Here is a 22,571-nt window from a genome sequence, read left to right as displayed (position 1 = left end):
AGCTTTAGCTTGTCCGTAAACTTCTTATCCTTTGCGTATTGCCGGGTTGCCGGAGACGTATATGGCAGCAACAACGCCGTTAGCGACATCTGGTGACGAGGAATCTAACGAAAGTTCACGCAAAGGTAATACCCTGCAGTGCCACACATGTCCTATTAAGCCGCTCCTGCAAAGCGTTACAAGCACTAAATGACTGTTCTCTGTAGTCTGATCTCAAACTATGAGGAACGTGATGTATACTTGTCTTTTTTTTTAACTGCAAGTGACTTGACCTGTGTTTTGTTGCAAGCTGCTAAATGCCTGAAATATTTCACGTCGCCTATCGTAATCCTTCATTTCTTTAACAATTGAACTTTGCGCAGATTACCGGCGACGCATTGTACTAGATTTCCAACAATAGATTCCATGAAAAATCAATCAATGAGCAAGTTAAGTCCTACCTGCCCTGTATGTTCGAAGTTAAGTGTGTGAGCACTATTTCCCGCAGCTTGGAAGGCGTCATAGATAAGCGAGACAACAATTGTCTCAAAACAGCCTGACCAGCACACATCCCACGCCTCAGGGGTCTCGAGACCTTAATGAGAGATAAAGGAATGAAATGTTGCATTTCTGCAGTACTGCACAAGGTCTCGCTCATCGCTATCGTTATACCTAATACCTTGGAATGAATGAAAATGCATGCAGGCCAAAAGAAAACAGAAAGAAGAAATAACCAAAAACTGCCATCTTCTCAGAAGCAACAGGACGTCCCCGTTTTTCTATCTCGCCCCCGCATATCGCGGCCGGGGTTCAGCGACCGGTGCCACACGGCGGAGAGCGTCACGCGCAAGCGATAGGCCCTCCGAGACGCCGCACGTCAACAAGGGTTACCGCCCGACTGTCAAACCGTGCACAGCCTTATCGACTCGGTTGTTTGGCGATTACCGCGAAGGACCATGCTGAGCTGAGCGCCGCAGCTCTACACAAGCCTCCCGCGTGCGAGAGCACTCGGTAAGAAAGCGGCTTCACCGACAAGCAGCCTCGTCTGCAGACTCGTCTGCAGACATGTGTGCCCGCGTCATTGGACCGGAGAGACCAAAGTCGTAGGCGAAGCCTGATTTACTCCCTCAAAGCGCTCCTTCATTCGAGAGTTCAGTCAACAACGTATCTTGTGACCAAAGTGGTCAAGGCCCGCTCTAGGCTCACTGATTCACTTGCAAAAAGAGAGAGAGAGAAACAAGAGAGAGGGGGAGGGGGAGGGGCGAAGAAGCAGTGAACTCGAAAACTGAGTTAGTGCAGCGAAAATGGGCAGGACGTAAAGGAAAACACAGGCCACGTAGACTGCACCCGTATATTCGTCGTTTGTGTTCCTTTGTGTCCTGTCCATTTCCTTTGCAAGAAACTCAGTTTTCAAGAACAGTATGGTACCGTGCACGAATTCTTTCGGAAGCATTGAAAGCGATAGCAAGCTTTAGTTAGCGTTACGCCCGAACTCTTCGGACGGTGTTCTAACAATTCGCGGAGGCGGTATTGCAGCACGCGAGACAACTGCTTGTGCGTAGCAGGAACAGCGCCCTGGACGGTATACCAGGCATCTCAGGACGCTGCGCCTCCATGAGGAGCGCCGGCAGCGGTGTTACCGGTGTCGCACCTCCATGGTGGACGAGATGAAACCGACGGGAAACCGTCGGCATAGCCTATACCAAGCGGTGCGTGACACGTGATGGAGAAACAGTCGACAATTTTTGTCAAGGACAGAGCTATATGGCAAATACCTTTTAAACCTGCTGGAATTCCGCTGATCACCATTTCATGTAAACCACGTGAACATACGAATCGAGGAGAAGCGCGCCACACACCACATTCGGGAACAGAGTGACACGATACTCAGTGACTCCGCCACGTGACCCCGTCACGTGGCGGAGTCTGCCTTTGGGATCGGCCCAGTTCTGATTTTGATTACATCACCACCGAGATTAGTCGTTTGATATCACATTGTCATAATATTACAGTATGAGTAATAAAACATAATAGTAGTACATAATATTACAGTTCAACAATTAGCATTACATTGCAGTAGTCTCTTTCTTCGTTTTCTTTACTGTCTTGGATGGCAATTAAGCTGCCGTACTTTGATGTTGATGAGCCACAAAATACTCAGATGATGTCCTTCACCTTCGATCACTAGAGCTGGGCAGCCGCCGACGGTAGATGAGGATGCAAGCTCTGTGTCAGTTTTGGCAGTCGGTAGCATTTCTTGTCTTTGACAAGAAATGCTACCGAGGAGCTAGAATCTGGTCGCCCATGGTGGCCGATGACAACGTCGGCTGGCAAAGCTTTCATTACAGTAGGATGTTCTCCATCGCGGTGACATATGTGACTGAGCTGACATTGATACCATTGAGACATTGCACGAAATGTAACAGACGTCTCAGGACTGTCACATCTCGCAAAAAAATAGCAACGGGTGGGAGCTCTCGCAAACGACTCAAGTACTCCTGCACAATGCGACGCTTGTCGCCAAAGCGAGAAGTGAAGATGTCAATGGCGTTGGCGTGGCATTATCGAAGCCGCTGGCGCGCCGCTCAAAAGGTTTCGAGTGTAGTGAAATGTTGCGCCCTTTGTCGGACTTCCAATGACAAGTATTGCCGCCTTAAATGGTTCCCGGAAACCAGGCCACTGAGAATCCCCCCCCCCCCCCCCCCCGAATGTCCATAACTCTAGTGCCTAGGAGCTCGATCGATCTGTGCACATGGGGTTCGACACGGGGCTGAGTAGGATGCGTCGTTATATTCCGCAGTTACGAGGGAAGGCCGGTTCTGTCGGAGCGTGTGCATCTTCGGACTCCATCCCTGTTTCAAATTTGGCGCCAAGTCATCATCGGGTATGGTGGTTTCTAGCTCGTCGTTGAACTATAAGTGCGCGATGCTTTCTTGTTTTCCGTCGATCAGGCAGGAAATCGCTCTCACGTCCACAGATTTCTATGCTGACTTTGCGTTACCCGCCGTGGTGGGCGCTGTGGCTTTGGCCTTGTGCTGCTTTTAAGCGCGAGGGCGCGCGATCAAATCGCGGCCGCGGCGTCCGCATTTCGATGGGGCCGATATGCAATAATACCAGTGTATACCGTGCATTGGGTGCACGTTAAAGAATCACAGGTGTTCAAAATTAACCCGGAGCCATTCTCTATGGTTTGCCTCATAATCATATCGTGGTTTTAGCCACGTGAAACCCCAGAATCAAATTTAATTTTTTGACTATGCGCTTCATTGATCAGCCGTGTGTTCGCCACACGACGCGACGTTCGCTTTTCTATCAGCCGGCGCATCTTCGTCTTCCGGACTCGTATTAGCAGAGGCTGAGCTCATCTTCACGTACAATCGCCTGATTCTTTAACGGTAACGGGCGAGCGTCGAATGGCCGGCCGGTGAACGCCTTCTAACAGCGCGAAGCGAGGTAATCAGCAAGAGTAAGAGAGACCAGCAAGAGATCAACAAGTTCCTGCTGCCCTGGTCGCCTTTCGCCGTTAGAAGGCGCTCACCTGCCGGCTATTCGATGCTCGCGCGGTACTGTTAAAGAATCGGGCGATTGTACGTACGTCTGAAGCTTACAGTGTCGTCTTTCGGCATCGCTGTCTTGGCGGGCATTCGGCAACGTCCTCCGCTGTCCTTCCGATGTGCCTTCTTCCCGGCGAATGATCCTCGTAAGTTTCGGCCCCATAGTTCGTGGAACAAAATGTCGTTGCGTCGGGACATGAAGTATACTTACATCGTTTAAGCAGGTTGAGCAGTTCATGTTAGAAAAACAGTCCACGGTGGGCTTTGTGTCTTTCCTGTTGTTGTTGTTGTTGTTGTTGTTGACCTGAGTGGTGGCGCATACCCACAGTTTTTGTTTTTTTATGCATCGAACATGTGACTTATACCAACTAAAGTGGCACCAGCCAAAATTTGCGTGAACTATTCCAAGTTACAATCGAAATTAATTTTCAGGACTCCTATATAAGCGCTGTGGAAATGCGAAATCATCTGTTGAATTGACAGGAACAATACTGCAAGAATCACAAGTCAATAGTTGAAAAGTGCAATAAAGTTGAGAAACGGAATACAAATTGAACAGGGCGTTCGGTTGGACTCAATAAGGTATTCCTGGATCGCGGAGCGAACATCTCTGTGGTGGAATCCCACAGTCGAGACCCCAAACGAAAGAGTCCAGACCAAGTCTTCAAAGAGATAGTTCAGAGGTTCGTTTTCTTGCAACAAGATAGATGTGTTCTGTCTTGTATCTGCTGCGACTGAGCACGTGTATGATTACTCATCATACTTCTTCACTCTGACTTTTAGAACGAGAAGATATATTGAATGACGTAGGCTCAAGACGGACGTACGAAGAAAAAAATAAAGTAATATGTAAATAAGGTCGGATGGCGCTAACGCATTCTTCACGCGAAAGTTCCAAGTAAGCGCGCTGCACGTCTCAACAAACACATATCTCGCAGCAAGTAACAAGAGCAATTTCGAGTAGGCGCTTTGTACGTCACTGTTGGCCTCTTGACCTTTTTTTTTTTTCGTTTTGCACTTCCAATTGCCGATATCTGCAGCAGCCAAGCCCTTTGCCAAACATTTCTCAGAATATTCTGGAAGATTTTGCCAATGCGCCAGCTGCACGCTAAAATTCAGTAGATGGCAGCAGTCTCCCCACAAAAAGAGCAACTCAGCTTAGCTGTGTCACGCCGTAACCCTAGCCGCACGTGAGACCGTATTGTGCTTGCCAGTGCTACCCGGCTAGGCCTATACTAGCTAAGAGCAGTTTAATTTTGCGACCGGGCACAGGATAAGTCTTCTGAACATGCGAGTAACACGAAGCAGTGACGCGTTAGCGGACGGAATATAGTGCGCAGTACGCCTTAGAGCGCGAACACAGCATTTCGTGCTGTGTTTGTTGGAAGTAACATTCGCAGGTGCAAGCGAACAATCTCCTTTCGAGAAGTAAAAGTGTGAGTCATATTCGTTTGTGAAAGTTGCGCCTGATTGACGGCGGTGAAGTTAAGAGGCTCGCCTTTTTCTTCCTCCTTATCTTTCCTGTCCGGACTTAGGCGTTGGTCTCTAATAAAGCAACCCTTTAGCTTCTTGCTGCTGGTTTCGTCCAGCTTTTCTCAAATTTATATACGTACGGCCCCGTTAATAAGCTTCCCGCTATCCTTGAAGAAAACAAGCGGACGTCAGCGCCATCCAGTATAGACATGAGAAGAAGCCGAGCGCTAGACGAAGATGAATAATGAACACGAAGCAGACGCGCTCATTCATTGTCTTTACATGACTAAGAAGAAAATTTCCTTAAACACCGCCTCCACAGCTGGAAAGGCGACGTGCTAGAAGGCGAAGAAAGCGCGGACGCCACTTCAACCCAGTATGCACAGATGTTCAGCAGGTATTGGCCAATCTTGGCGGCTGTGTGTGGCTGAGATATGGAAGACTGGACAGCCAATTTATTGGCCGTAAGCTCAAATCCTCGTAGTACAGTGAGCATTTTTCTTTACCTGTTATCTTTTCACACACAAAAAAAATTGCGATTCCGGTGACGACACGACCGGGACAATAAACACCAACACGACAGGACCAACGTCAACACGACACGACATCAACACGACCAGGGCAATGAACCTATAACAGCTATTGTAAAAACCGAGTAAATATTATTCGGATTACAGTTGTATATCTACTTTCTCTTCTCCGGTTAATCTCTGCGTGATCAGATCGCACTACCAGGGCTGATACCTCTGAAGCGGTCACGTGCGCTTGCTCCCTTCTCATTCTCACCGAATTCACCTCTGCTTTTGGTCGCCTCTGTAAAACGCTTCGAAAATGGCCGGTGTAATTTCAGTTTCCACGGGTAACCTAGTGGTTGGAGCGAGCGTTTTTTTTTTTTTTTTTTTTTTTTTTTTTTTGTAACGTGTTTCAGAGCCCTGTCCTGCAGGACTTAACACATACGACTTGGTCCGACTTATAATCAAACCGTTCGTACGTTTTTTCTTTCTTTCTTTATTATTATTATTATTATTATTATTATTATTATTATTATTATTATTATTATTATTATTATTATTATTATTATTATTATTATTATTATTATTATTATTATTATTATTATTATTATTATTATTATTATTATTATTATTATTATTATTATTATTTGCACAACACACCGGGTCTCTCACTTGTGAACGGCAATGAACAATGGGATGACATTTAGAGGTCGCAGTCGCGCTCCGGTTCGTTTGTTTCAGGTAGACCGCGGCTGACGGCTTCGCCCGTGTTGCAAGATATGTCTGTTTTTCGCGGGGACAATAGAAGGACGCGTTTTCGAAAGAAACACGGGAAAAAGTCTCGAGTCCGAAAGGCTGCGAGAAATGTAATCAGTATTGAAGTGCGTGCGCCGTCTCTCAGCTGTCTTTCCGCCTCTGAACGCGTACTTTAAAGGGACACTAAAGAAAAAAAAACATTTTCTTCTCTATCGGTAAACTAATCTTCTACAGTATCAACAACACTACTCTTACCACGATAGGACGCCTGGTAAGCCCGAAAAAGCACAATAACAAAAGACGGGCGGCGACACCTCCGTGAAGTTCCCGCGCCAGCTCGCCCTGACGTCACAGATTTTGATAGCGTCTTGAAGCCCCTAGTTAATTCATTAGCGGTAAAGATATACACTAAATTGTGTTCTAAAGGAGCCAATAAATTGAACATGGCGAGTTTCGGGAACTTTTGCCGGGCCAACGCGGCCTAAATACGAAAAAAATATACATTGAAATTCGTGACGTCACAGTGACGTACCGGCAGTTGGGTATTCGGCGCGAAATTCAAGAAACTGAAACTCTGACCTTAATTCTCTCTTTTAATAATCAACCTATTATTTCGAAATTAACGGCAACAGAGTTTTAAAGAACGCTTTATACGTCTCCTGATTTAGTGTTTGTGTCCCTTTAGTGTTGTACCTGTCTTCTTGTCGTCCTCGTCTCCTTTGCGCTGTTTTTTTTTTTTCCTTTAGGTATGTCCCTTTAAGTAAATAAAGGGAAATGTAGAAGGTGAGTTCTCTCATCGAGGCATATAGTATATACACTGAGTCACCGTTGTTCATTGCTAAGAGCGGCAAGACGATTATGGCGCGCAGAGAAGTGCGCATCACCCGCCCGCTGCGCACAAAGCTTAACTTGAAGCGTCACGCTTCTCAGCATTCTTGGAAATCGCGCAGGCGGCAATGAAACGTTCAATGGTCATTCGTTTTATGTTTTTTTAACTAAAGTTCATTTGAGAAATTAGATTGTAGGTTTAACGTCACGAAAACGAATATTCAGTTAGAAGGGTCGCCGTAGTGTGACGCTCCGAATTAACCCCACAGAGGCCAGCGTATCATTTTGATACGCTCATTTCGAAACCCTTAGTGGCTTGGTGCCACTAGGGCATCGTCCTAGATGTCTGGTCATCTGGTCGAATCTGGCGTAGGACAGTTAAATGTACTTATTCATTTATATAAATATATCCGGAGCATCATGGTGACCAGTGGCCCCAGGGCAACATACATACGCAGTAGCGCATATCGGCCCACATGTTTAGACTGTACTATCTTCGGGATCGGCCCACGAAAAAAAAAAGGCTAGAAATGTACCGGATACGGACAAGTGGGGTTACCTCTCTAAGAAACACAGTGTTTTGAATAGTGCTTGTTTTATAGTTATGAACACGTCTGGTCGCGGACGTTGTATACTTGTACGCGTTATAGGAAACAGTAACCGATCACCATTACAATTACTTCTTTTGAAAAATGTAATTGATTACGGTTGCTAATTACAGCCCCACGAAAGTAAATGATCAAGTACTCAAAAAGGTAACTGGCTACTTTAACGCTAGTTTCCTTCCCAATTTTATTGACATTGTACTAATACATTGAACGGAATCAGCTGGCCTGGCTCTTTCAATGCGTCCTCTGGAGCCCTTCACACGTTATCTTCATTGGGAATTGCTACTCAAAATTTTATTCGGTAATCTTCCTTCTTTTTTCTTTCTTTTTTATATAAAGACATCTGCACATTATCTGTCTAGTGCAGCGCTTCATCGTTGAAGGGGCTAAGGGAAGGCACTCCCGACAGGGCCAGTGAAAAAAACTTTAAAATTGTCCGTAGTTGATTGCCTGGCATCAACTTACGAAGCGGTCATTGCTATCGAGCCATCAAAGCGCCGTTTCGATTTCTCGGTCAACATCTGATGGACTTCCTCTCGACGCCCTTCACTCGTTAGCCACTTAGACTTAAACGACTGATTGTAATGAACGCCCGCAAACGTTCACGCTACTTGAAAAGGGGGCCAAATATGTAATGCGGCTTAATACAATGCTGCATATTACACAGCCCTAGAAATCCTGTTATTGTGTTTATGATCACAAAAATGTGTATATACGTCACGTAACATCAAACATATAGATACGCTTGAGTTTAACAGCCAAAACCTTCTGTCCATATCAGAGACTGCGCTAAGCGATGGATAATTGAGCAGCACCTCTTAGCGCCTATACATGAAGGCCGCTTCTAAGCGCTTCAAGGAGCGATGATAGAAACTAAGGTAAATGCTCAGCGGTCGGACTTCCTCGAGAAGTGTGCAAATCTGCAAGCCTGCCACGTCCAGGTGATTCACGCGTAGCTGGGGGCTGCTGGTTGTGAGAACGAGGTAACCAATCTACTTCTGCCGCGCGATATAGCTAAACATGCGGATGAGTGTACCCTCCTGTGCAAGAGTAGTCGAATGCGATGTTCCCTTCAGGATGACGTACGACCATATTATAGAGTTCGCGCACGATATAGCTAAAAATGCGGGAGGCTGTACATGTTTTTATGCCTTTGGACTCTGTAGTTCCGGCCAAATTTAAGTGCGCAAACCTGCGTCGCCTGTCAGAGCTTCTTTCATCAAAAATTTAACTGGTTACATGATATTTGTTACCGAAAAAAAATGAAATTGGATTACAGCGAGCGTTACCGAGTAAAGAAAGTAATCTTGCAAAAATTACTAGAAAACGTAATTGATTACAAGTAATTAATTACGTGTAATTCGTTACGTAAAAGTCTGTTACCCAGATAGCTCAAAGCGGACTCCTAGATAGCTTGGCGGGAGGTCATTTTCGGTCATTTCGCCGCCACTAAAGACGTATTCAGCATGATGTACCCGATGGCTGGATAAGGACTGTGTATAGACAGGCTTCAAAACGTGACGTCACGAAGATATGCTGACACTGCCGTCAACATGCCGGCAAAAAAGGCAAAAAAAAAAAATGTAATGACGAGATATGCCCGTTTTGTCGGTGTACAATGTACTATATTAGTGCCTGTATATTTAGGGTTTCTGCCTGCCACGTATTTGATTGGCAGCAATACTGTTAGCACTATAATCACTATGCAACCCCACCGCTGTGGCTTTGTGGTTACGACGTTCCCCTGCTGAACATGAGCTCTCGGGTTCGATGCCCGTTCCTGACGGTCAAATTTCTAAGTACAGGCGTAACATTAAAGCTCCTGCGCCTTCGTCACGCTGCCAACACCATCGTGTGCCGCTAACACTTCTCCCTTTCTCTCTCTCTCTATATCGGCACAGACGCTTCAGCGGCTCACTTTGTTCCCGGAAGTGCAACTAGATTTATCAACTTCTCGCTCTACACGAATCTTCACTTCTGGAACAATGCGCACTGCGTCTTTGCCGACGCAGCGGGCGGTCTCGACGGCCTGCCCGTGTCGAAGATCACACAAGGCGTATTCGTGCAGCTGCGTTTGCGCAGCGGCCTACGTATCGCGTCTGTTATTACAGTCGCGCTCGGTCGTGTACAGATGCGACTCGAAGCACTATAATACCGGTGCTGCGATCGCACGGCTGCGTGGTTTGCATATGCCACACGAGATCTATTGGCAGCATGCAAACGACGCGCGGAGAGTTGCTGTAGAAGTCAGGCGTAGATTAGATTAGATAGATAGATAGATAGATAGATAGATAGATAGATAGATAGATAGATAGATAGATAGATAGATAGATAGATAGATAGATAGATAGATAGATAGATAGAAAGTAATATAGAAAACTGAGTCCGGGGACCTTAGCAGACGCTATTAAAATCCGTTATGTTACGGCAAGTCGGCGCAGCAAATGTCAAGCAGGTGTATAATAACACGTATTTCGTTCTTGCGTCTTTTCTGGTTTACTAAACTTCCTCTCACACTAATGCTCGAACTTGTGGTATTCTGGAAACGTAGGTTACTGATGGAGCAGAACTTACTCCCTACACATTCTTTAGTGTCCCTTTAACGCAGTAAAATGAAAGATGCAAGATAGGCTTTTGTGTGCTCAAAGAATGACGTCACGAAGTTTGTGGGACATAACGGCGGCGCATCCGGTAATACAGTTTGGGAGCGCGACCAATTGACCCACTTGCCTAACAAATTTTTATTATTTTTTCTTCCTACTGACGGGACTCAACGTCATATCGGAAGGCCGTGCATGCGTTACTGAGATTCAGATAGGTTGATTCAGATAGGTACTGAGATTCAGATAGGTTGATTCTGGAAATTCTGTTCTGTTGTGTGTGTGTGTGTGTGTGTGTGTGTGTGTGTGTGTGTGTGTGTGTGTGTGTGTGTGTGTGTGTGTGTGTGTGTGTGTGTGTGTGTGTGTGTGTGTGTGTGTGTGTGTGTGTGTGTGTGTCCAACGAAGGAACCCCAGGTGGTGCTGGGCCGGTCACTTCAATACAGGAAGTCTCCGCCCGACCAGCTCCGTAAAAGCATCCCTGAGGTTTCAAGAAACATATTAACTGCAATTAAGCTATAACTCGCACCTATGTATAAAAGCAAGCGCATTCAGGGAATAAATAGCGCCATGTCGTGGTCTTTTCGGCCAGCTGATCAATTCGTACTTAGCATCTGAGTCACCTGCCAGCGAATGGGGCAACGCCTGCTGCACTTGACAAGTATGATAATTTGAGGCGCTCAAACTTTCGTCTGCGAGGCGATATAACGCAGATATAATGACACCGGGAGCATATGATATCGCCAAGAACGCTGCTATGAGCGTGAGCCAGTCGTTCATTTCAATGCACTGAGAAAACAAATCGCTAAAAAATGTGGTCCTTGCGATATGAGTGTGAAAAGCAAGGTATCTTTGGAAAACACAGCTCCAGGCGCAGAGAAATGAAAAAGAAATGAGAAAGAGAAAGCACGGAGAGGAAAGGCAGGGAGGAATGAATCGTACAAGATACATATATACGATACGCAGAGTGTTTCGCTTAACTTAGGCCAAACATTAAAGATATGAAAATGCTGCGTAGCTGGACAAAACCAAGGTAATGTCGTTTGCCGTCGCTTGGAGATACTCAGGTTATTTTTTGCATTATAGTTAGACGAAAAGTGCGAATGAGAAAATTGTAGAGCAACGTGAAAAACTCCCGATATACCTTTCTGTTCCTCAATAACTGCTACATAAAAGTGTTTTTCCGAGCGCGAAAGATACCCGCGAATTACGCGCAAGGTGCCTCGAGCGGCCGGTCACGCGGCAATTTCGAATGTATTCGCGGGCTTTTTTAACGCTCTGAAAAACACTTTTATGTAGCACGTATTGGGCAGCGGAAAGCATTATCTTGATTCTTTCATGTTGCTCTAGAATTTTCTCATTGACACTTTTCCTCTAATTATAATAATTGAGAAGTTGATTAATAACCTAAGACTAATTATATAATTAGGCGGAATGCAAACAAAAAACAATCTGAGTATCTCAAAGCGACGGCAAACAACATTACCTTAGTTTTTTCCAGCCACGTAGCCATTTGCATATTTTTAATGTTTGGCCCAAGTTAAGTGAAACGCCCAGCCTATGGCCCCAGATGCACGGGAAACAATTCTAACGTGAGCATACCTTCATTATCACGCGCTGTTACTGTCTTTGTATTGGATGGCAAATGACGTTTCCTTGGAAATTGTATGGATTACCGTTGTTGGGCCAGAAATTCGCGGCAGCGGACTGTGTCCCCGCCCCGCCACAATATGCCGCCGTCGATTGCGACAACCCGTTCTGTCTTGACTCTCTGGCGCGGAGAAATGTTTCGCTCAGACGTATGTCAACGCGTCGCAGCATGGGCTTAAGATACTGCAGGCCGTCCAGAAACGAACACCCCGCCTATCTTAAGTGGAGCACCGACACGACATTTTCGGCTTTTCATTTTCTTGCCGAGGAGATGGCGGAAGGGCGTTATTGCGCGCTGCCGCGCTCAGTTCGACTTGGCAAGTGTCCCCGACGCTTTGACTGAACGTTTGCCACGCAATTCCAACCTGGCTAAATCTAGCCCGAGCATGTCGCGCGGCTCACTCGCAGGTTTAACGCGCTTATTTTTCGTTTGTGACTGCACGCCGAAGCGAAACGCGAACGCGGGAAAACAATCTAGACGGGCCTCGACTTAACTGTGATGTAAAAGCGCGCGTAACGGGGACCGTGTCAAAGACCTCTCCACTGCCAATGTTGACTCACGTGTAAAAGCACGCATGATGGGGACCGTATCAAAGATCTGTGTGTTGTGTGTTCTTTCTTCACCTGAAGACATAAAGAGACTGTTGCGAGAATTTCCTGTATCCCTTGAAAAAGGTCGCACCACACACACACACACGCACAAGCACACACGCACGCGCGCGTAATAGACACATTACCATCATTAGCTGACGTGCGTGTTTTTGACGCTGATACAATTTTCACCGCGCTGAGTTCACCCGTTGCAATTTAAATTAATTAAGCGTAAGGCAAGTTCTTTGTTCCTGTTCGCGATTCAGCCCACCGTGATAGTACAGATATACGGGCACATAAAATGGCTAACGCCCTAATTTTTATAGCTGTTAGGGTGGTGCCAATCGGGCGAACGTAGTCATTCACCTTAACGTAATTCGTTAATTAATGTTTTCGCTACAGCTAATTCGGCCGGGAAATTCGTACTTTCAACGTCATAGCTTGCACAGTGCAGTGTACCTTTACTGCTATTGCGCCTGGAGTCTGCCCCAGCGCCGAGCCGTGCAAATACTGCCGCCAGCAGGCGCGTGCTGCTAGTGGTGGTGGCCTATATAGCAGGCGGGGCTATAGACCGTTTTACGGAAGCGTTTAGGTGCCGCCATCTTGGGCTGTTAGCGCTGCTGTTTTCTGTCTTTAACAACAAAATGTACGTTCCTACCGTCGATCCGCAAGCATTGAAACAGTCGTATAAGCAGTTGTATGTTATTTCAACAAGCCCGAGAGGTGGTTCAGGGCCCCTTTAAACGTTGCCCGTGTAGGACCTTAGTGTAGGACGTTAAGTTTGACGCCATTCTTTTTGAAGTTGCTGCTGTACACACGCTTTCCTTAATTACATTAAACGCAGTGAGGAATATAGCTTCAATGGATGCAACAAGCTTGTTTGGCAATGGTAATGTCATAAAAAATGGTATTGCAGAGACTGGGACAACATAATGTCACTAAAACTGTAAGTTATGCAATGAGGGTGTTCGCCTAGCAGCACTTCATCTAGCTTTGCAACGGTAGGACTAAACAAGTCAGTGGGAACTATGGCGAGGCGGGCGAGCAATCGCTGCTTGTCTTCTTCTTCTACTTGGACAGTGCCTTCAGTACAGTTTAATGTAGAAATATTTCCAGATCACTAATTGCTTCATAAATGTGTTTAGTGCTGTGCAGACGTGTAGCCGGCCAACCGTGGGAGCGTGAGTACGCATTCAACGGCCGAATAAGTTGTGAGCACGCCCTACGCCGCGTACGTGACATTGAGTTTTAATGTCATTAGGTATGTCCACGTCTGGCAGTGCGCGAATGACATTAAACTTTAGGGCACTGAGCAGTTCGTGTCGTTCTAAAAGCCAAGCTTTCCTTTTTTGTACCCGTGTGGCACGGGTTGACACATCTTACAGAAGGACGACATTAGCGAGTGTAATGAGTTCTGATGAGCGTACGTACAGTACGTATTTCACTATTATCTCGAAGTACACGTCTCTTCGTGCGCATGGAGCGTTGACGGGTCGCAATTTGTGCCAGAAACCCGAGAGTATGTATAGCACTCGTATACTGTGGGGGAGGGGGGGGGGGAGGGTTAGACTGTGCAGCATAGTTTTTTTTTTTTTTTTTAAGCAAGTGGTGGGAGATAGCGTAATCTGTAGTCATTGAGCTGAATTATTCGAAGCGGCGGACATTACTCACACGATAAATCGAAACGCATAATCGACTAAGAAAGAACGCTGATCAACTTCCTTATTATATTAGAGCACATATTGCAATTTAGGAATTTTATCCGGTGAGTATGCAAAGCATATCCCTCTTGGAACGCATTCTAGTGATCACAGGGGTTTCGAGATGTGCGCCGTGAAACATGTGGTAAAAAATGCGCTGCTGTTCCATTTACTTCATTAACAAACCGCCATTTTATGCGTTAAAGCACAAAATTAACTGGGACTCCCATGTATTTCGTCGCAGAGTTTGGGAATGAATATCTCGAAACTGGTGGCGTCCTGAAAACTCGTAATAATAAAGTTCTAGGGCTGGAAACTTCTTGCCTCAATTTATTTCCCATTTGTCGTAATCTTCGTAAAAATATCCACGACACTAATACTATATCCGCACCGTGCAGTTAACATAACTTTTCACTTTCTTTTAAACGCAACAAATCTGCAACAAATTCAAGTCCTTCGGTGGTAGCCGAATAAATGAATTTCTGCGTTCGATAAATGTTTTAGCGAGAAGGGTATGAGCTATCACCACGACATCGATCCAGTGTCACCCATCAAACCGTACAACAAAAAATTCACGGCGCCAATCAATAACACTTTCTATCTTATCGTCATTGCGACAGCCACTCTTTTCTCAGTCACACCGTGCTTACACAACGATAGCGAAGGAATATCGTAAAGTCAAGTGCAGATTATCGCAATGGAATCGCTCGACGAGATGACGCCAAGTGCATTGTGCAAGTTAAGGTGTCACCTATCTTTCCATAGGCTAGCATCATGGCGTGCGGTGCGGTTCAGCGCCGATTCTCACTGACTGCGCAAGTTCGGACGCCTCTATTCATGTGACAATGTATTAGGTTCGTTGATTTATTCGAATTGAATAATTCATTCCGTGGTTAACGACATTAGCGTCCTCTAGCCCCACAGAGCCCAACGTATGCATTTATTACTGTATAGCATAGAGAATTAAAATACCTGAGGTACACTCAATTTTCACAACAGCAACGCGTGTACAACAAAACATAACAAAATGAAGATGAATTGAGCGCGGACTGTGGCCTTTCTTTCTCGTAATTACGTATTAACTAAGGTTATTAGCTTAATTATTACACATTTGGGTGACAATCAAATTAATTCTGGGGTTTTACGTGCCGAAACCATGACGTGATTATGAGGCACGCCGTACCGGAGTGTACTCGGCAATAATTTTGACCACCTTTGGTTCTTTACGAGCGTGTACGAGCGAACTTTTGCATTTCGTCCCCATCGAAATGCGGCCGATGCGGCCGGGATTCGATCTCGCGACCTCGGGCTTAGCAGAGCAATGTCAAAGCCACTGCGCCACCATGGCAGGTAGTTAGTTAACATAATCTACATTAATGATAGGAATTGTCTACGTCGCCGGCAGGCTAGGCTGCCGGCAAAATAGGCGCGACCCTGAAAAAACGGAAAGGAAAAAAAAAAAAAAAGCACGACCGACCCGTTAGGCACGTAACTTTCCTCGCAGCCTATTGTGCCGACTGTCGCCATAATAGACACTTCCTTAATTTGTAAGCTAATCAGTGATTATTGTAATCGTTCTTATACACGTAAATGCTCAGTAATGGCAAACTGATGCTAGGAAACTAACCCGCACTATTGATCCGTTCTTTCGTAATTAGCTTAGGTTGCAACACTCCTCACAGTCACTCAAACGGGTCTGGCTTCGAAGGATACCCGGCATTTGTCATCAAGCGGTCATATTACTTTAGTCGCACCGTAACCAAGACCGAAGATGGCATACTCATCTTACGACGCAGATATATATGTCTGACATACCAGCGCTCGTTCGCCTAGCCGTTAATGACAATATCATAAGCATCCGCCGTGGCGTATAAGTGGCTTTGGCATTGCGCTGCTAAGCCCGAGGACGCGGGGTCGAATCCCGGGCGCGGCGACCTCATTTCGATGAAAGCCAAATGCAAGAACGCCCGTGTACTGTGTATTGGGTGCATGTTAAGAGGCCCCCTGGTTGTCAAAATTAATCCGGATTCCCCCCTCTACGGCGTGCCTCATAATCAGATCGTGGTTTTGGCACATAAAACCCCAGATTGATTTTTTTTTGACGAAATCTAAACTTTAAATGCAATCCTGGCTACAGGTAAGTAATCATAATTAAGTCTGGGTTGTGACAGACGCTGTAGTGTACGGCTCTAGATTCGGATTGACCACTTGGAGCCCTTAAACCCGTGCCTAAACCAAATTAGACTTTCTCGCTTTTTTTCCCTCCATTTCTTTGTTTTATATAGCAAGTTTTCGTGGACGAGAAAAGTGGCTACCACCGGCGGCAAGTTGCATTTTTTTTCGGACGCTTTCATTTCCCTATAACTTACAATTTGCACACTTCGATTGAAACTACAAATAACTTCTTTTACGCTTTTTCTTGGCTACATTATCTATTGGCTTCATATCAGTTCGCGTGGGGAATGCCGGGCTTCGAAACCGCTATTTTCTGACCGCAGTTTCAAGCAAGCACGGCGTGCTATACATGACTTGATACCGTACGCACGTTTCTTTTTTTTTTTCTTTTTTTTTTGCCTCGCCAGGGAGTCGACCCCGCGACCTTATGCTCAGCAGCGGAATGTCAGAACAAGGGACGGTACCTGCCGCGGTAGCTCAGTGGGAATCTTCTATTTTGTTGTAGCGCAAGCTGAACTGTCGACAGGGACAACAGAAAGGCACATTTGACGTTGCGCTGACGAGCTCGAGGTCGCGATATTGACCAGGTGGTCAAAATTAGTTAGGAGCCCTCCACTACGGCGTGACTCATGATCAGCTCGTGGTTTTGGCACGTACGAAAACCCTCTTTTTTTAAATACTTTTTTCCCAAGTTCTTTTTATTATAGTTCTTTCTTTCACTCTTTTATATTTTATTATTATTATTTTTTTGCTAGGGACGATATAATGTAAGGATTCTTCTAGTTCCAGTCTTTTTGATTTCTTATCCGCGGCTCGCGGCCTGCCGGTCACGGTGATAACGCGCTCTCTGACAACTGACGAAGAGCGATAAGGAGTAGCATTGCAACAGAATCGTTACATCAAAGAGACCCAGTAACAGACCCAGAGCGCTGCAGCGTGTATAACTAACCAAGGGATTCCGCGTGCGCACGTGTGTATACAAGAGAGCGTGAGAGACGCGCTCACCTCCGTCGACGTCGCAGGGCGGCAGGCCAGTCGGCAATCCGTCGTCGGTGGTCGTTGGCACGGTCCCCGGAGCAACGACCAGCGAGACCGGCTCGAGCAGCACCAGTAGCTCCAGCAGGGCCGGAAACGCAGCAATGTGCCATGTGCGCCGGCCAGCGGAACGCCCGCACAGACGTCGACCGCTGCACGCCATCACCCACTCACTCGGCACAGACGCACACACACTACAGTAGTCGGCGTTGCTTCGCGTAATAATCCACGCTCATGGCTTTTACCCGGCGCTCCAACTGTGTTTCCCACGCACGGCTCTGCAAGCGTGCATCACCGAAACCGACCGCTCGCCGCAAAACTACTTCCCGGTTTGCACCTGCGCATCCAGGCGCAGCAAGGCGCGCGCCGCGATCGGCGACTCTCCTTAACGCCGCAGATTTTTCTTTAGTTTTTAAGTCCCTGGTGTCGAAGTCCACAGGTGCACCAGAGATGGAACGGTGACGACGACAGCATTCGCTCGCGCGGCGCCGACGAACGCACGCCGCGCGCGGCTGGTGGTGGTAGCTTTACTAGTGGTAGTATAGTAGTAGTAGTAGCAGCAGTGTACACACGATGTGCCGGCTTCGGAGGTCCTTCGTGCCACACGTCGCCGCTTCGTCTGCTGGCCCGTCCACTAACCTCGCCGTTAAAGAATGAACCAAAAAAAGGAAAAAAGAGAAAGGAGATAGCAAATGACGATTGGAGGCGTTGCGCCGCCCTCCCGGCTCTCTCGACGTCGAGAGATAATCTGGCCGTGCAGAGAGGGTTGCCCCTCTTGCCGACGAAGCTAAACGCACCGCGCGCCGCTTCGCGCACTTGGCGATTTGCCGCCTTGTCGCGGGTCGTCGTGAGCGCTGCAGGCTACGCTCGGCGCTATTATCTACGGCGGCGGGGCCGAGCAGCCGCAGGTCGCAGCCGCGTCCTCAGCTGCAGCCAGCGTACGTAGAGTCTGTACGCGACGCTGCACCCCGTCGCGTCATCTCAGGCGGCGTGGAACGACGTTCTCTTTCTCTCTCTCTCCCCCGCTCGCAGGAGAAGCTGCTGCTGCTACTGCTCTCGATGTTTCTGCGTCGGGCGCCGGGGAAAATGTCTCAACGGCGCGCGAACGAGTGATACATCGCTTGCTCCGTTTCATACACAGCAGGCAGCGCTGTACGAAGGCTGTAGAGATACTTCTCTCGCTGTTCGCATTCGCCACCGGAGAGTAGTGCGTCGTGTTTGAAAGACATAGACAGGCGCCATGCGATTCGATGCAACGCTAAGTCGCATACATTCACGTCTCAAAATGCGATGTATTCATTTTCGTGAAAGGCGTTGCATCTCCAAACCGGTTTAGCACCAAACGAGTGCAGTGACATGCTTCTGCGACCAGCGGCCAAAAGTGCACCGCGTTCCTTTCGCGACCAAAACATATAGTACCTCGCCTCAACGAATCTGCGCAAATAGTACACGATTTGACGTATAGCCTTATGTCCAGGAGTGGTGGTTGTATAATAGAGGTCACCGAAGTGACATAAATGTCCCGGTCACACCCACGGCGCGTCTGCGCGTCTATCGAGTTATCAGAGAGAGTGATATCGTTCACGCCAGTCGACTCAAGCCGTATTCCTCTTATTTCTGGGGTTTTACGTGCCAAAACCAGTTCCGATTAACCACTAGGCTATAGAGCCCACGCCTGCGGAGCATGCATTTATGCGAACCATAGGATTGCGTTCGAGCGTCGTCGTCTTCGTCCACAGCTGGCGCGTTCGTATGCTCGTGCTCTGCGAGGTGAAGAGGTTTTGCGCGCTATGGGAGCGAGAGAGAGACGCATTCACGGAGCGGGTCTCCTGGAACGCGATGCCGGCATTGGAACGCGGTGTCCGTGTTGCAAGCTGGGCTATGCAACGCGCAGTGACGGCCGTAAGTCCGAGACGCGCGAAAAGAAGTTATCATCATCATGAGTAATAAGATGAAAAGTTCGCGCGTACTTCCGGAAAATGCTTGGCTACGATCGCCCAGCTTCGCTGTTTCAAGCGTTGCGCGACCTCGTGCTCAGCAGCGCAACGCCTTAGGTAACTGAGCCACCGCGGCGTGTACAACTCGGCCACTGATACTGCGTCCTGACCAGACCCGCGTCAGCGAGCTTGCCCAGGGCTCGTGCCGCGAGACTTGAAAACCAAAGTACCTTATCGGAAAGTACAGACGAGACGAAGAGAAGGTGAAAGTTGTTCCGCGCCATAATGGCTACGTTTACGTCTACGCCTCTTATTCTCTCTTGGAAATATCCGTAAAAAGCACGTTTTTTTTTTTTTGTGTAAGAATATGAATTAGTCCGTAGAAAGCGTAACGGGATATATAACAACTGCATCGCAAAACGCGCTGAGTGAGGCTTATGTGACCGTGCTATACTTGCAACGCTGCCTGCAGTATCATGATACTGGTACAATATACTGAGCGCACAAGTATTTGAGGTACAGGTATGAGGAGCTGGAAGATCAACTGTATCCGATACTTGTCATTTCTATCTTACGATATTTTGATCCAACAGTTAATTCCTCATTATTGCTCCGCTATAGCGCCGCTGCAAGTTTGCAGGTGTTCACTTGTAAAATTTCTCCTCTCCCTCCAGCAGTTCCTTTCAAATTTCCTCTATTAACAAGTAACTTTTTTTTTCGACAATATAAACAGGCGTTATATTGCCATTCTGCGAGAGTCTATGGGGCCTGCCGGACTTTGCATGAGATCAACGCAGGTCCTCTGCGCAATCAGAGATTTTTTCCTCGCGTTTTTGGCCTTCTTTATAGGGTCCAATCGTAAAAAGGGTCCGCGTCCTATTTTACGGCGTACTCGTTTGCACATGTTGGCAATTGTCCCGCACAACGCTTCAGTGCATGATCTGCATATTAAGCAATGAATAAGTTGCGCGCGTTCTGCGGACGTATGTAAAATTTTTGATAAACAATACATCGCGCCATGCACTTTTGCTTTTTATGCGTCAGTAAAGGACAGTGAATGTATCGTAGGGCATCAAGCTATACTTAAAGCCGTGCAAACACTAGAAAGTTGAAAGAGCGAACTTGGTAATATGTACGTACCACCATCCCATTTTAAATGTGGTGTTCATACTTTGATTGTCGTCATCGTGAAAATGGCGTAATACGTTTGTACCAGTGTTCAAAATTCGCGTAAATATAGCTTGTGTTGAAGCAACATGCGCATCTGATCATGGTCTTGCAAAACGCGGATCTTGATTTGACTTTGCAGCCGTCAGACGAAGGAGCGGTAGATCAATCAATCAATCAATCAATCAATCAACTTTATTTCCTTTGGGTAGGAGGAGTACGGGACTAAAAGCTTGAGCAGCTTGACGAGGTCCCGACCATCTTGATGTAACGGCCGATAATGTTCCATTTAAAGAAAGCATCCGACTGTCATAAGCCGTGCTCGGCTCTTCGGTAAAAACTTTAAAAATTTATACTCGTAAATGGTGCGGGAGTATCGGCGATCTCCTGCATTTGACAACAAACTCATTTTTCGGATTCTAATGAGAGGGCATTGGGAAAACATGGAAAAATGTTGGCAATCTTTGAAAAACGTCGTCTCACGATGAAGAAGACGCTCAAATGTACACGGAGTTTGCCCGTAAATATTACGTTCGCGGACCTATGAACAGTGGCAGAGAAAACGGTGTTGAACCGAGGAAGGGGGTACAACGTAGTGGATAAGGGTGACGGAGAGGAAACGTGTTGTGGAACTACAGTAATACCCCGTCAACTCGAAGTAGTAAAAACTGGAAAAAATTTTGAGATAAGCGGAGTTTCGAGATAGCCGAATTCACGAAAGAAATTTTGGAGGACGCTTAAGCTTCGCCTTAAAGAATGGAACGCGATAGCATTCAAAGATCCCTGACAGTTTGCCAGGCTTCCCGGCGACTGCAGATTTCTCCTCGGCGCGGCGTTGCTCCATACGCTGGCTTACGCTGCCGAGGCGGCGAGCGCCATCTAGATCGCATTTTGGCAAGGTACACCGACCGGGGCGGGCCGCTGTATTAATGGTAGAAATGCAGGAAAGTGAGCTTGTATTTGAGTTTCCGCGTAACAGAATTATATTTTCTCGTATACTAAAATGACAGTCCGACGCTATCATACCTGTAGGTTGTGGTTAAGTCGTACTTGACGATTTTTATGACGAATTTCACTATGAGATATTTAATTATTTCACCAGCGCCTCTGCGCCACGCCGAGAGCCTGTGTGGTCGGGGTGGTTCGGGATGATTATTTTGGCCGCAGGCGCCGCACGCCGAGACCGACGCCGGATTTTCTGCGACACGGGGCCCTTAACGCTGTCGCGTTAATATAAGCATGACCACCGCGCAAAGCCAGCATGACGCCTTTCCAAGATGGCGCCGGTAACCGCCGACTTTGACAGAAGCTCAATGTACCAGGAGCGGTACTTTTAGTAGATCATTTTCGCGATATTATGTGCGATCCGGCAACCGACACGTCGGTCGTATATAGGCAACGGCGAACCTCGCACATATAAGCGCAAACGCAGATGCATGTTGACACGGTGTTCGAAACGGAGTTACGCTAAAAATCTCGCGAACGTGCTTGGTTCCCCGGAGTTATTAGATAGTCTTAATGAATTAATCAACTTCTCAAGTACTTTAATTAGATGAAAATTGTCAATGAGGAAATTGTAGAGCAACATCAGAAACTGCCGGTGCAGCTTTCTGTTGCTCAAAACGTGCTACATAAAAGTGTTTTTCCGAGCGTCAAAGAAACCCGCGAATACACGCAAAATTGCCGCGTGACTGGCCGCTCGAGGCACTTTTGCGTGTATTCGCGACCCAGGTGGGTCGAAATGAATACGGTGTCCTCCACTACGGCGTCCCGTATAATGAAATGTGCCACTTTCCAGATCTTAAACTATAATTTTTTTTTTTATAGGCGATGTCTTCGTTGGCGAAATTCCGCCACTTGCCCGTATCACCGACTGGGGCATATATCTCGGCCCCTGATACTGCGTCCTGACCATACCCTGACCAGGTATGTAGCCTCTGTTTCTAGCCTTATTCGTGGGCCGATCTAGTGCAGTCTAAAAATGGGACAAAAGTGATGATGATTGCTAA

General features: G+C 46.9%; 1 pseudogene; it reads right to left on the bottom strand.

Annotated features, from left to right (window-relative positions):
• LOC119433164 (uncharacterized) overlaps positions 1-18,516 on the bottom strand; it is a 78,387-nt pseudogene extending 59,871 nt beyond the window's left edge.
• Positions 18,517-22,571: the final 4,055 nt, after the last annotated feature.

The sequence above is a fragment of the Dermacentor silvarum genome, chromosome 11, assembly GCF_013339745.2.
Source record: "Dermacentor silvarum isolate Dsil-2018 chromosome 11, BIME_Dsil_1.4, whole genome shotgun sequence".
NCBI lineage: Eukaryota > Metazoa > Arthropoda > Arachnida > Ixodida > Ixodidae > Dermacentor > Dermacentor silvarum.
This window is presented reverse-complemented; position numbering and strand designations above follow the sequence as displayed.